This window comes from Pleurodeles waltl, chromosome 10 (assembly GCF_031143425.1).
Source record: "Pleurodeles waltl isolate 20211129_DDA chromosome 10, aPleWal1.hap1.20221129, whole genome shotgun sequence".
Lineage (NCBI taxonomy): Eukaryota > Metazoa > Chordata > Amphibia > Caudata > Salamandridae > Pleurodeles > Pleurodeles waltl.
Genome location: NC_090449.1, coordinates 816934130 through 816946657, shown reverse-complemented (window position 1 = coordinate 816946657; position 12528 = coordinate 816934130).

Genomic DNA, 12528 nt, shown 5'->3' with positions numbered 1-12528 from the left:
CTTAGAGCACAATTAAAATCTCCACCCCAAAGTCGTAGGGATGGTTCTCTGGAAGCAATTTGTCTCCACAGACAATCAAAGAAGCCAGGATCCTCAGTATTAGGCCCATACCAATTGACCATAGTAATAGTATGTGACAGAACTCTAACCCATGTGATGATGAACCTACCCTGGCCATCAGTCAAAGGCCCTTTTGGTGTTTATAGGGTTCCCTTTCCCATTGCTACACCTCTGGCATTAGTGAAGTAGAAAGAGAATAGCCTATAAGAGGCCTATTTTGCAGCAAGCCTTTGAAAGGGGGGGGTGTGTGTTTTTTCTTTTCTTTCTGTAGTAGTACTACATTATCCCCATGCCTTTCCAGATAGGATAGTATATGCCTATGCTTACCAGGGTCACTAAGCCCCTGCACATTCCAGGTAATGTATGGCATGTAGGAGTATTGGGACAGGTGGTCAACTCACCATGCAGAGTGTTATGAGCAAGAAGACATGCCTATGATAATTACCAAGCAGTGAGTAGTGAAACACTGCACATAAGGGCTGTGGCGGTACACAGAGATCAAATGGTATGTTGTAGTAACAAATGCCAAAACCATAAGCACCCCACACCCACACTGACAGCCCTTTCCCATCAGGAAATCAAACCTCTCCCATCCAAACAGAAATCTCCCGCCCCATACAGAATCAATGTAAACATTGAAAGACCAAAACTCCTCAAAAGCATAAACCAAGAATCCAAGGGGTAACCTGCAGGACTCATCCAGAGAGCAACAGAACTTTCCTTGACTAAACAAGGGTGTCAGGGGATATATAACCCAGGACACCCAATCTTGTGCTAAGGATGAGCAAAGACATGACTGTGAAGCAGCCTAGGAGACTGGACGATACAAGGTAAATATGACTGAAAGAGATGGCAATCGAGGGCTGAGTGTCTGACTACACTGAACATTGGGTAGACAGTTCCAAATCACTCTGGAGCAGACAGTGGTGAGGCAGCTCGAGATGAGGTAGGAGAATGAGCCTCACTGGAGAATCCAGTCAGCAGCTTGCTTATAAATTTTGACACCTGTTGTGGAGTAGTGAAGACATGTTGTCTGCCTTGTACTTTATTTCACAGACCAACCGGGTAGAGGAAGGAGGAGGAAATGGCAGCCTGCTGGAGGTGTTTAACTGGAAGGAACTTGCCTTGTGTGTCTTTGGCCGCTGGAGTGAAATCTGGGACCAAGGAGATGGTATTGCCATCAAAGGACAAGGAGCTTTTGTCCTGAGCCAGGCGGAGGGCAGTGTCGCGGTCTTGAAAATTCAGAAGACGGGCAATGATGTGGCTTGCAGGAGCTTCTGGCGGTGGTTGAGTTGCCAATATACGATGTGCTCATTCCACAAGACATAAGAAGGATTCAGCATCAAAGATGAACACTAAAAGTCTCTCACAATATTCCTCCAGTTTACCAGGGTTGGTGCAGTGAAGTCAGGCACGCCCAAGATTCGTATATTATTATGGCAAGACAGAGCCTCTAAATCTTCGTTCTTGACCTCAATCATTTTGAGCACCACTCCATATTTAGGAGGGTATCCCCTTGAGAGGCCATAATATCTTTGACCTTCGAGATGTGTTGCTTGGTTTCTTGTGTCTGGCAGTCATGTTTTTCCAGTTTGCTCATAATGCCATTCATTCTAGCACCTAAAGAATCCATTTTAGACTCCATTGAAGTCAGACTAGTCTGCATGGCAGTCAGCAATGTCCCTCATGTCATCAGCACTGACATGCTCCTCAGGAGGTGGATCAGCCGTGTCCAGGGACTCAGGGCCAGGCCTTTGGGATTATGAGAAGCATCAAATTGTAGTTTCATTTGATGTCGTTCTGCCTTTTCCATTTTGAGCTATCTGCTGTTGGGTACAGAATGATAGGGTGATACTAGTAAGGGGTGTTGAAGTCACAGTAATGTGCTATGTCTAATGGATGGCAGTTCATCAGCGAATGGGCCCTGGCCCCACCTCAGTCCTGTCGGCATTCAAGGCAATGGGGGGGCAAGTATACCTGATGCTTCAAAGAAAGAAGCGCAAAGGGACATTGCAGGTAAGCCTCATATTCCCAAGATAGGCAAATGTCTCAGGTAAGTGACAAATTGGATTGTAGAGCCAAATATAGTGCCAGGGATCGCAGGCCACCAGTGATGCGTCCAGGCCCGCCTTACCCCCAGAGGATCCTGAGATATGGGGGCACACAAGCAGACCCAGCGTCACAAGGCAAGGGGTGCACAAACCCCCCTGTAGCAGGCGTGACCATATGCCCCAGTCAGGGAATGAAGAGCCAGCACATAAGCTAACTCCAGAGGTATCACATGTGAGTTGAGAAAGCCCCAAACAGTGATCAAATGGAGCCCTATCATGTGGAAGGAAGGTTGGCACACCTCCGATGGCAATCCGCCTTCCACATGAGGGCACAGCCCGTCGCAGGAGACACATGCCATGGCTCACTGCAGCCAGCTTGCTCCTAAAGCGCGGACCGGTACAAGGAGAGCCCAGGTACCACGTAGCCTCAGATAGTATGTCGAACCTGCTCAAACCAGGCCTCTTTTCACTCTTGGAGGTATCAGACTCCGGGGGGCCCACTCCCATCACCGTAGCCCTGGCCCTTGTCTCCCGCCTAACTCACCTTTGGTAAATCGGGCAGACAGGATGCTTCTGCCTCATGCCCTTACCCCAGGAGGAGGCAGGCATCAGCGTGTCCCCACATGCAGCACATCCAGGATGCACATGGTCGTTATCGCTCTCAGGGCCACATGGAAGGGGCAAAACGCCGTTCACAGCTTCCAGGCCATGTTCTTATGCCACCGGCAACAAGTTCAGCCACTTCAAACTGAGCTGGAGGTGGTTGTCGATGAATTGTTTCTCCCCGACTATACGAGCCTCACATCTTTGTGGCCATCTTCTGCACTGGATCTCTGGCGCCCCGCAACAAGTTCAGCTACTTCAAACTGAGCTGGAGGTGGTTGTTGATGAATTGTTTCTCCCCGACTACACGAGCCTCACATCTGTGTGGCCATCTTGTGCACTGGATCTCTGGCGCCCCGAGCTTTTCATATTTATAGAAGCAACTGTGGAACTACATACCCTCAAATGATCAACCTACCCTGAGTTCTCAAATAATCAACTTTGCCTCGTGTTCCATAAGACCATTAGTCTGTCTAAGGTAGATGCTGCTGTGGAAAAGTGCAGTATAATTCCTTGACCAATATAGTGCAGCAGCAAATCTATCTCAGATGACACCGTAATGTATAAGCAAGGCCACCTAAAGAGAACATTGAACAACATGTCAGTATTTTTGGGGTACAGCCTTAAAAGTAATGCATCATTTGCATTTCTGAATACATTTTAAGAAATAGCCAGGCTGGACATCCCTAATAAAGATCAATAATTTGGAACTGTGGGAATTAAAATGGCAGAGTGTGATAAGAGTTATGGCTTCAGTAATATTTCTGTAGTGCATGTCTTTGAGAATTGCCCCCTAATTTCCTCTGGGACAGCTGCAGTGTTCCTTGATTGAAGACATATCAACAACTCTCATCACTGAAATTCTTTCATAGATAGCCCACGTTCATGAAGCAAAATTAATTCACATGAGGTCTGAGTTGGGGGCTTCATAGCCATATTTACATTTTATTATTCATTTGGGTAGTGTAGGTTGTTGCTTCCTACAGCTGTAAAATAGTGAGATGAAGCTTGCATTATGCACGCTTGATCTTTTTTTTTACAATTCTGTCCTTTAATATGTCCAAATCTCATATTTGTATCTGAAAAACATAACCTACTATTAGTTGTGTGTACCCCAAGAATAACATGCAATTTATTTAGGTGATTCCTTTATGTTTTGTTGCAGGTCCTGAGGTTGATCCAATTTGGTATGTGGGTCGTGGTGTTCGACCGATTGGCCGATTTGGTAAAAGGCAGATAATGAAGAATAGCAGCGGCTTGAGACATGGTATCAACAACATTGAATTTATCTTGAAAGCGCTACTGCAGCAAGAATTACATAAAGCAGATCGGGCAGTGAATGAGGACGGCTGGTGATGGCATGCTTTAAGTGCTACAGTGGAAAATCATTCTTCATACAAACTACACCATCTTTTCTCCCTACCAGTCGCTCTAGCTCTGCTTCTACCTAGCTACTACCATATTCATTCTTTGTTTATTGCCTGTTACAACTAAATAAATTCACTCTGGCCATGAGAAGAATGTGTGGGATAAAAAACTATAAAATCCACACGTTAAAACCTTTACAATTACACTGCAAACATGAAAGGTAATGTGTTTTGACCATTTAGGCATTGTAATCCTTTAGGTTACGCCCTTGGACTGCTCTACAACAAGCTGGAATATAATGGGAAAGGTGTTTATAATTTCAAAAATTGTCTCATAGTTGCAAAAGAATTAACTATTTTATTTATATTGCTTTCACATTTCCAGAACATCAGCGGACTTTGGAATAGGACACAATCGCTAAAGATCAATGAAAAGAGGTTTTTGTATATATAAATCGGATGCAGATCAAACTGCTACGTGATTAGTGTTCAAACAGAGTTTAGAATATGAACTGTGTAGTAAATCGGTCAAATACATACTAAACACAATAAAGCTATGCCCCAGAACCACTAGGTTTAATTCGGTTAATATGTACTTTTTGATCAGTCTGCTTTGCATACAGTTTTTGTGCGACTTTATTAGTAAATCTGATACACTTAGAGGTCTACACACTGGCGAATAACCATAACACGCTCACAAAATAGAGCCCAGTTCTCCTCTACGGCACTGCGGTACACAACATATTTGTTTAATGCACATAAGAGATTAGGTAGTAGAGAGACTCACTGGACCCACAAAACCGTTCAGCAATCATTGGCAAAACCAAAAAGTCTCGCTTTTTTTTTTTTAAGGAAAGTGTTGGGCCACTTTGTGCGTTGTTTACAGCTGTCAGAGGTAAACTTCTGCAATGCAGTGATCATAATCTACAAAAGTTTCAAAGCTGGGAGTACAGCCCCTTTGATTAACTAACGTACGCCATAAACCGAGCATTGCAGTGGCAGTGTGGCAGTTTGCATTGTAAGTGGTAAAGCTAAAAGCATACACCGCAACTTGTTGCAAGGAAAATACTTTTGACTAAGGTTCTGTATTTTCATTGCATTTTTAAGAAAATCCTAAGTGTGCACGTCTTTGTGAATAGAACAACCTGTAAGTTCAAAATCATGTTACCATGGTTGCAAACTAAAACAAAATGATGGACAAGGGAGATTAGAAAATAGCACCAGGTCTCTCCAACAAGTTAGTGCACCAAAATAATGTGCACTTTCTAAGCAAAAAATATCATGAACCAGCAATTTAAATGTTGCAATGTCAGCAAAAACAGCAAACAGGCTCTAGTCCAATAAAATGATTACTTGATACTCCATCACCAAACCTTATGCGAGCACCAATGGGACAATATAACTATTGACAAAAGACAATGATCCTAAGCGACAATCCAGCCAAGCAACGGCTAACTAATAAAAACAAATGGAAGCCAGTGGTTGTAGGGAGCTGGCCCAAAGTAAACTTCTCTGTACCTATTTTAAGTTTAGAAGAAATAACGAGCTCCACCACACAGCTGAAGCTGTCTGTAACCAGCCTTTAAGAATTAAGAAGGCAAGAATAGCGGATAAAAACATTGTCAACTGGTAAAATGACTTATAATAGAAATTATGATAATCTGCGACAGCAATAAGTAGAATGTGATGTGTGGTCAGCTACTGTACAACACATTTATCATGACATTATCGTCTTATGTTGAACCACCAAGGCATAAGTGAGCAAATTAGTGTCACCTTAGAATATTATTTCCATGAATCCCATAGGCAATCTACAGTGCTTTAAAAACCTTTAGAAAATATTTATGATGCCCGGAGAGACGTTTTAATATTGCACATAGGTGCATGATATAGAAAGGAGTTCATCACAAATACATTATAATGTTTCTCTTTTGGCAATGTATAGTCCATCCAACTGTTTTTTTTACTGTTTTAATTAAAACGTTCCCCTGCATTCTGGATGTTTAATTGATGCTCCAAGTTCTTGCTAAAAATAATCCGTGCATCCCATAGGACTCATTTATTAGACTAATATCATATAAATTAACCCTATTAGTAAAATCATTCACTTGCATACATTTCAATTCATCACATCAAATGCATCTCCAAATGGGACACTTTTTTTCGAAAGATGGATCGCGCTACAACCGAAGATGTATCGTTTTGAGGATACATCTTAGGTTATTCTGGAACCCATTTAAATATGACCAACCTTTGATGCACCAGCTCGTTCATGTGCAACTCCAAAGATATGCACCAATAGAAACACTGCTCAGTCTGAACCGTAATTGTTTTTTTTTGTTGGACTACAGTATTACATGCAATTAGAAAAAGCATATTTCAAAAAGAGTGTCCTTTTGCATATTTATTTGTTTATTCGATACTATTAATTGGAATGTGTGCAAATGATTGGTTAATTCATACAGGCGCTATTTATATGATGTTAGCCTCATAAATAAGTCTCCTAGGGCGCATGTAATATTTCTCTCGTCACCCTGGTATCATGGGTATATGGAGTTTTCCTATGTTTATGAACACTAACCACGTTTATGCTAAAACATCAAATTACTTCAAGCATTTCTTTCATCATCGAGCTTGCTTCCCACAACCGAAACTGTTGTGAATCTTAAGTAAGAGGAATAAAACATATTTTTACAGCTTTGATACTTTGTCATCACCTTAAACTACCTTTTTTGCTACAGAACTGGAGGCGCCTGAATATGTGCTGCAGATCCGGTTTGGAGTACATAAAGTCTTTGCATTTGAGGTTTCTCACATTCCTGAATTTTTATTTAACAATCTAGCAATTGTTTTTTTCACTTTTCCTTTGTTGGTGTAGCCTACATCAGAATATTTTGACCTCACAGAGTGCAAAGTGCATGGGAGTGCATTTCACTTGATGTCAACTACAAGGTCTGCTTCCATTTCTTACGGATCACAAAAGTACCAATAAAATAATGGTTAAACACAGAATATATAAGTAGAACAAATGAAACAATATACAGCAACTAAACATGTATAAAGCTAACCATGCAAATCTAAATAATAGCATAATGTCCTATGATGTGCAGCCAGAAGAAATAATGTGCTGAAGTATTATGTAATAGCAAAATGTGCACTTGAGTGGAAACTAATAGATTAAAGAAGTCTCAAATGAGATTCACTGGCAATGCACTTTACTGCTCCCCCCCTCCTACTTTTCAAATTAACACCAGGTTTTTCTCATGGACACCACCAGGTCCCAAAAGATTCCTATCACCTGCAGTGTACTCCAGGGTTCTGTGCTGTCTCCTGTCAGCTTCCACCTTTGCAAATCTACTCACAGACAACAGCATCAAGATTCACTAATATACCGATGATACACAAGCCTACTTGATATCACTGCTTCTGGCTTAAAAAGTGCCTCCACATCATACAGACCTGAATGACCAGCACCTACCTGAAGCTCAGGCCATCTGAAACAGAATATCTGTTATTTGCCAAGAACAGCAAAGAAGAAGAGGTACAAACCTGACTCAATGACATGAACCTTGACAGCTTTGAACATCTGCTTTAATCGAATGGCATGTCACTTGGATTCACCCTGAATACTAACCTCAGCCTCAAGGAATACATTACCTAAAAACACAAAGAAGGCCTGGTACCGCCTCTTGTATCTAAAGAAATAGAGGCTATTTCTTACAGGAAGCACCTGGAGAGCTGCTGTTGAAGCTCTTGTACTCTTGCATTTGGAAAGTGGTAATGCTCTGCTCCATGGCTTCCCAGACTCTATACTGTCACCCCTTGAGGGCATCCTACATGCTATAGTATGTCTCATTTAAGGCCTGAAGTAATATAATCACATCACCCCATCCTGATGACAGTTTTTGGAATTTACCATCTTTTGCATGGGTTTCCCCCCAGATTTTTATCTTGACTATATTTGTTTGCTTTAGAATTCTGTGTGCTTAACGCCTGCCAAACAGGGGTAAAGTGCTTGTCTTCCCCCTTTAAACACAATGAAATAGGTTCCGATTGGAACTGTTAACTTACCATTAAATCCCTATTATATGGTAGGGCCTCTAAGTGAAATGTCTCCAGTGAGCTGTAGCATCCATTGTGGCACCCAATTTAGGGGCCCAGCAAGCCTGACCCCGGGTCTACCATTGCAGCCTGGCAGATCAATTTTAAAATTTTCTATTCAATCTGTCAAAATAAACCTTTTTGACAGGCCTTACCTTTCCTTTTCCTTTTAAATATTACTGCCACCCTGTTAGGCCTTCATGCCCATAAAGGCAGTGTGTGTGACATTTGAAATAGGACATATAAAGTTGAATGTTCCACATGTCCTTAAAAGGTAAAAGCCTACAAGCTATTTGAACTGTAGGAAGACTGAGTGGTTCCTTAGGAAAAATGTAAATATTATTACACTTAGTAATGCTAAATTCAGAATGATCACAGCTAGTCAAATATTTAAAGGACTCCTAGTAATAGACAGATAAAATTCAGCTTTACAATTAAATTGGATTTAACTATTAAGTAAAAGCTATTTAAAAAAAAAAAAAAATCACCTCTTCCCTACTTAAGGCCTTTCAATAAGTAATCTAACTATCACTTGATGGCTGATGTCTCCCCTGTAGTGAGGTGTGAATTGCTCCCAGTACAGAGACAAAGGGCCTTGGATGTGGGGAGGTATTGACATTCTCTTACAGAATGACCTGGGGTTTATACCTAGCCATTTTGTGGACTTCAAAGGAGGCCACCCCTGTCATAGGCAGATGCAGCTTACACCCCAGTCTGCACCCTCTGTTGTCTCTCTAGTCATGCTGGTACTAATTGCTGTGGAAAGGGGAGCTGCCCTAGAACTGGTTTGGAATGACTGTAGGGGAGACGTTGCCAATGTCCATGGCCACACCTCTGGGTGGCCACAGGGAGCTCTGACCAGGGGAAGAAATGTTCTACCATGTTAAATTTAGGTAACTGTGAGATACTTTACAGTAAACCACACAGGAAGTGCTTCAAGAGTAGGTAGGGTCACCCCAGAGCCGCTATTATGAAGACAAAACACTCCATTTGAAGACTTTATTATGGTGTGGAGACACTCCAGAAAAGGTGAAGGAGGGCTTCTTTACAAGTGAGAAGCAGAATGGAACCAGAGGAGACAGATGATGGCAAGGGTTCCATAACATATGTTCTGCAGGAACAGAGAAACATAATAGGTACATCGGAGATGATCACAAAGAAGATGGAGGAAAAGACACTAGGGTGTGGTAGTGCACCCAAGTTGTTCAGTTGAACAAAACAGTAAGTCTACAAAGGTGGGCCTGAAATATGTGGACCTAGAGCTCCAGGAGGCAGTATCACATAGAATAGTCTCTTCAAAATGAGGTGGGCAGAACCCGCTGGGGTAATTTAATTTATCTTGGGAAGGGGGTGTGCCAGGCACTGGCCAAGAGGAGCATCATGCTGGAAACAGTGCTGTATTTTAGTGAAAAACACACAAACACTTAAACACCCTGTAATGGGTCATCAGGAACTTAATTTGTTGCTCATTGTCACTGGCTAGTAGTAGGTGTCAAAAAGGCATGGCTCCAAATAATTCTTAAAGTCCCGCCCCCCCTCACTTCCGATACCGGATCACACTGTGAATATTTTACACTTCAGGGTATCCAGCCTCCCCACAGTATGTTAAAAATCATTCAGGTGATTGCTTTTTTAAAAGTGGTATGTAACCATAACTGCAGTATGTGAATTGTTAAATATGTTCAGTGCTGCCAGTTTTATGAATAAGTGTGAAAAATTAAGTTGTCATTCTAGGGGTCTAAGTATATATATCTATCTATCTATCTATCTATCTATCTATCTATCTATCTATCTATCTATATATATATATTTTTTTTTTAACATGCGCAGGATATAGCATTAAAACGCTGTAAAACCACCTTAGGCCAAGTGCAGTGAAAGCCAATATTGCTCTTGACAGTGAAGGGAAGGTTCTGGACAATGTCAGGCAACCCACATCATCCATGTACTTGATTAACCCTTCGGAGTCCTAAAGCAAACTGCCAGTGATGTACTCTTTCTTCTATGATTGATTTATGCTCAGTTGATACTATGCCCACCACAGGTGAAAGTGTTTTATTGCTATGGAAGGGGTGCCAGTTATCAAGGACCTTCTTCGGTGGCAAGAATATGGTGGTCCTATTGACCTAGTAGCGTGACAGTCAGGTTTGAAGATAGCAGCCTTCAAGCTTCATCTTCAGTGTAAGAACCCCATGATAATCTTATACCCAGATGTCAGTGTTGTGACAAAAGGGAAAAGCCATCAACTCATGGAGACACATAAAGAATCATTCTGATGGGAATCTCTGTGAATATATTTAATTTGACCAAAGTTTGATCGAGTTTTGGAGGGCAAGACATTGTTTTCTGTCCAAAAAGTGGCTCGGGAAATAAAATAAGTATAGTTCTGTGGACCTCTTTTTGTTTTATAGCTAATATGAAACTGCCACTTTATGCCAATCACAAATCCAAAATGTATTCTCCAACAATAGGTACTGTTTGAAAATGGTTATATCCCATCAAGTTGGGTTGGGGTTTTTGATTGGGCTCCACTTCATCGTTTTAGAGATTTGTTCCCTTTGTTATTTTCAACACTTCATTCTCTCTTACCTTTTCCATTCCCTCACGCTGTCACTCTGTGACCCCTGGTCCTACTTGTGAACTCCTTTTAGAAAAAAAGGCATCTTTTGGTGACAAGGTTAGGGTGAAGATAAGCAACATAGTATGGGTGTGATGTTTGTATGGTGAAGCTTATTCTGACCTGTAAAACAAACTTTGTGCTTTCAAGTGTTCAACTTTGGTTATTTGGCCAGTCAAAACCCTAATAAACATATCTGAACCTATAAATAAGAAAAACACAAATAACATTTTCTAAAAAGCATGAAGCCTAACCTTGAGGAAAAACCAGTATTGTAACTGTAAGTCTCCCCATCATCGCCCCATCATCAGAGACAATACACCCCTCTGTTCCTTTTGACTTCTGAAGGATATAGGCGCTTACTTGTAAATTTTTGTTTAAAATTGTTGGCGCTCCCAGGGAGGAGGACTTGTTTATGCATTTAACAAAGATATCTGTGATAGAAAATTGGTGTAACAGGTAAGTAACTTTTAATTCTATATAAAGGATTTTTCATTAACCTACTTAAAAGCTCAATAAAATAGCAAGCGCATGGCATCCTAAAGGTGATGTGTGGTCCATGAGAAATGAATGCCAGGGAAATATCTCAACATGGAAAGAGTACCCGAGATATATGCATACTATAATGGGCAAAACAACCAGTGCATACCTCTTGATTTATGATACCCAATTTGCACACTGTAGGAGGCTGGCCTGGCTTATAGTGGGTACCTGATGGTACTTACACAGTGCACCAGGCCCAGTTATCCCTTATTAGTAGATTAGTAGTGTTCTAGCAGCTTAGGCTGATAGAGATAGCTATAGCAGAGCAGCTTAGGCTGAACTAGGAGACATGCAAAGCTCCTACTATACCACTTATATCATATAGCACTATATCATAAGAAACATAATACTCAGAGTTACAAAAAATAAAGGTACTTTATTTTAGTGACAATATGCCAAAAGTATCTCAGAGGATATACTCCCTTAGGAGGTAAGTAAAATACACAAAATATACACACAGACCAAAATCAGGTAAGTAAACAGTTAGAAAAGTAGTGAAAACACTGTAGAACACAATAGAATGCAATAGGAGACAATAGGCCTAAGGGCAATACAAACCATATACTCCAAAAGAGTAATGCGAACCACGAATGGACCCCAGGCCTAGTGTAGTGTGTAGAGGGTCGCTGGGAGTGTAAGAAAACACTAAGGCCCGTATTTATACTTTTTGACGCTAAACTGCGCTAACGCAGTTTAGCGTCAAAAAGTTTAGCGCCGGCTAACGCCATTCTGAAGCGCCATGCGGGCGCCGTATTTATTGAATGGCGTTAGCCGGCACTAGCAGACCGGCGCTGCCTGGTGTGCGTGGAAAAAAAACACGTACACCAGGCAGCGCCGGCGTTGGGGAAAATGGCGTTAGGGCGTCTTAAAATGGTGCAAGTCAGGTTGACGCAAAAAAATCGCCTCCACCCGATTTGCGCCATTTTTAACGACACCCAGACGCCATTTACATGACTCCTGTCTTAGTAAAGACAGGAGTCATGCCCCCTTGCCCAATGGCCATGCCCAGGGGACTTATGTCCCCTGGGCATGGTCATTGGGCATTGAGGCATGTAGGGGGGCACAAATCAGGCCCCCCTATGCCAAAAAAAAATATAAAAAATAAAAAAAATTATACTTACCTGAACTTACCTGAATGTCCCTGGGATGGGTCCCTCCATCCTTGGGTGTCCTCCTGGGGTGGGCA